The 3,481-nt window shown below is 38.2% G+C and overlaps 1 long non-coding RNA gene across 1 annotated transcript; it reads right to left on the bottom strand.

The window, feature by feature from the left end:
• Nucleotides 1-425: 425 nt before the first annotated feature.
• Nucleotides 426-2,660, bottom strand: LOC148773022 (uncharacterized). The gene is made up of 3 exons (XR_016037004.1): nt 2,558-2,660; nt 2,292-2,340; nt 426-555 (listed from the first exon to the last, which is right to left on the bottom strand). It is a non-coding gene; the product is annotated as an uncharacterized LOC148773022 (long non-coding RNA).
• Between the last annotated feature and the right edge of the window lie 821 nt (nt 2,661-3,481).

Genomic DNA, 3,481 nt, shown 5'->3' with positions numbered 1-3,481 from the left:
CTGTGATGGACACCTGTCCTAAAAAAGACACAGTTTCCTGCATAATCAACATGGACATTTGTGTGTTTTAAATTAGAGGTGGATGATGGCCTCGGGGTTCAGTGTCAGAATCTCAGCTTTGTTACTCACAAGCCAAGGGACTTCAGCAAGCTAATATCTCTGAGCTGTGCTTTTCTGCTCCATCAATAAGAACAACAATAATACTTGCCCCCAAAGCTAACTGGTGATAAAATTAGATAATGTAAGTGAGGTTCTTAGCGCGGTGTTTGGTCTATGACAAGTTCTTAATAAATCAATTAACTTTTAAAAAATGAATAAATTAGATGATTTTTACACAGACACACATGTGCAGGGCAGAAATTAAATCAGTGTATTTAAACCCTCAGAAATCAAACACCACCAGACAGGACGTGATTTAGTGACCAGGAGAGACGAGATTGGACAGGGAGTGTGAAGAGGGAAGGACCGTGTTAATCAGGAACCAAGAAGGTCGTCTTCGTGTTGTTGACATTGATTCCATGGAGATGAGGATGTGTCTCCTCTCAGGGACTATTCCTGTAGGTGAATGAAATAGGACCAAAGGTTTAGTCGAGTTGACTGTGTGACAGCTGACAGGGGTGAGCCTCAGGCAGTAGGCTGTCCATGGTACAGGAGCTGGTAGGTGATCCAGTGTTAGAATCCTGGTGGACCTCAACACTCCACATCTCAGTGATGTAGGTGGGGGTCCCTGTGGAATTTTCCCCAGGATGTACATGCGGGGAAAACTTTCCCACTGGGGAGTGATTCTAGGAGTAATAGTTTCGGAATGCATATTCATTCAAATGGTTCATCTAAAGATGGTTTAAAATCTGTTTTAAGTTTGCATTTTCTGAATTAGTCTCTTCTCCTAATTCCAAAAGATTTGTCTTTCGGGTCTTCAAGAGTTAATTGTTTAATTTTAATTTTGTTTTGAAGTACAGTTGATTAACAATGGTGTATTGGTTTCAAGTGTATAGCAAAGTGATTGATTTATACATGAAGCTATGAATATCTGGGGTTTTGTTTTTAGTGTCTTTTCCCATTTAGGTTTTTACAGAGTGTTGCATATAGCTCCCTGCTTTGTACAGAAATATCTTTTTGTCTATCTTCCCTGTGTATAATACTTTGCATGTGTTAATCTCAAACTCCTAACCCTTAGCCAATTTCCTCCCTCTCTGCAATCATAAGTTTGTTCTCTATGTCTGCGAGTGTGTTTCTGTTTTGAAAATAACCTCTTGCAAGTCTTATTTTAGATTCTACATATAAGCGATATATATTGTTTTTGTCTTTCTCTTTGTGACTTATGTCATTTAGTATGACATTCTGTAGGTCCATGCATGTTGCTGCAAATGCCATGATCTCATTCATTTTTATAGCTGAGTAATAATCCTTTGAATGTTTTCAGCATGTCTTTTTTTTTTTTTTTTACCATATTTACCTGCCAGCTGGTGTTTTCCTTGCCTCTTTTCTTTCATTTTTTTTCTAAACAGAAAATTAAAGCCACATTTAGCCTAGATCAGTGTCATTTTCTGAGGCTGTCTTACTTTAGAAAGCTTAAAGATTCCACTAAAAGAATTCCCCTTGTGAAGGGGACTATAATTCAAATGCTTATTTCAGACAGTGCAGTTGGAATGGCTTTACTGGTTCTGTCAGCATCGTGTGAGATTAAAAACTAATCTTGCAGGAAAGGTGAACTGTATTTAATCCTGGGTCTCCTGGAGAAGGGACGTGTATGGACAACCATGAGGTCAGGACTGACAGGAACACTAAGTTTCCACCAATTTTTGGTGATTCCTGCTTCTCTTTGATGAGTCTGGTCTGCAAGATTCCTGCAGATTGACACGTTCTCATTAAAGATGCTCAGCATTAGTCAACCAATCAGTTTGCAATTTAATATGGCTCCAGAGAAGAGAGATTACCTAATGTAACAAAGTTCTCTAGTGACATAATGTAAGTTTCTGGGGCAAAAAAAAAAAAAAAAATTACCTGTAAAATTTGGCATGTATGAAATTGGCAGAGGTGGTAAAGAACCAACCTGCCCATGCAGGAGATATAAGAGATGTTAGTTTGATCCCTGGGTTTGGAAGATCTCTTGGAGAAGGAAATGGCAACCCATTTTAGTATTCCTGCCTGGAGAATCCCATGGCCAGAGGCGCCTGGCAGGCCAAAATGCATGGAGTTGGTAAGAGTCAGACAGGACCGAAGTAAATAACGGTATGCCCTTTTTTATTTATTTGGTGGGGCAGCATTAATAACAGACCAGGTCTACTTACAAAAGTGTCTGTGTCCAAGTCATTTTTGTTCACGCCTCTGGACAGTCATCTGTGGAAAAACAAAATGGGAGAAATAAAAGAGCCACCAGTTATTACCATTCCACTGTATTTGTAAGGTTTCTTTCTTTCTAAGTAATGTATTTTATAAGAGATTAATTCTGGGAGAAGCTATTTTAAATAAGTTGATTTTTTAATGATATTTACATATTTTACATATTTACAATTTACAGGTGAACGATATTCAGGAAAAAATATAATTTCGTTACCATTATCGATGAAATTCACAATGTTTTCTTCTGGAATCCCTTTGTCTCTCGTCTCCTCTTTGAACCTCTCAAAGTCACTGTCTGAAATCTTATGATCTGTGCCTGATAATCAATGTACAGAAAGGACAGTGTTGTTTCTCAGAACCCACAGAAATGTCTGAATATACACAACAAGAAATTGAACATGTCAATCAGATCCTCACTTGTATGATTTAAGAGAGCCTCAAACAGTTTCCATGTTCCATGACACAGGTATCTTCCATCTTAAGAATTAATTTCCATCCAATTCTGTAATTAAATTCTGCCTCTGTCAGCAGAAAGAACCCAGAAACTTGTAGGTGCTCCATGAATTTGGGATTCAACCATCTGAGTAGGCAACTGACTTGCTTCTTTATCAACTTCCCACTACCTCTACCTGACACTCCTGTCTTGTTCTAGACCCAAATTATTAGGAAACACTGTTCCCCCCTTACAAGGACACGTTTACCCCATCACATACCATGTGGGAGACAATTTAGACTTTAACCCATTATTCAACCCAATTCCTTTTCTGAAACAGACATCTGCTGTCTCAATGGCACACACCTCAGTGCTTCTATGAGGCCATTTGGGGGTCATGTCACTGTTCATAGGAACAATGCATTGTGATAACAAAACAGGATGAAGTTTAACAAGTTTTTGTTCCAAGGGTTAAACTGCGTGGGAAAACTGTTGTAAAATGACGTCATTCAGGTCAGCCTCATTATGGCTTGAGCTTAGTTGATTACATTTTTAAAAAAAACTGTAATAGCAATTTTTAAAAACTTGAAAGGTGGGAGATTATTTTCAAATATTTGAAAATTATATTCAGCCCCTGTTTCTTGGTGGATTACCTTCCAGGATCCTTAGCTCAGTGAACATAAATATGCAGATCTTTTACAATGA

Source organism: Moschus berezovskii, chromosome Y, assembly GCF_049115385.1.
Source record: "Moschus berezovskii isolate FMDL1 chromosome Y, NW_MosBer_1.0, whole genome shotgun sequence".
Lineage (NCBI taxonomy): Eukaryota > Metazoa > Chordata > Mammalia > Artiodactyla > Moschidae > Moschus > Moschus berezovskii.
The sequence above is the reverse complement of the archived record's forward strand: the minus strand, read 5'-3'. Positions and strand labels throughout refer to the sequence as shown.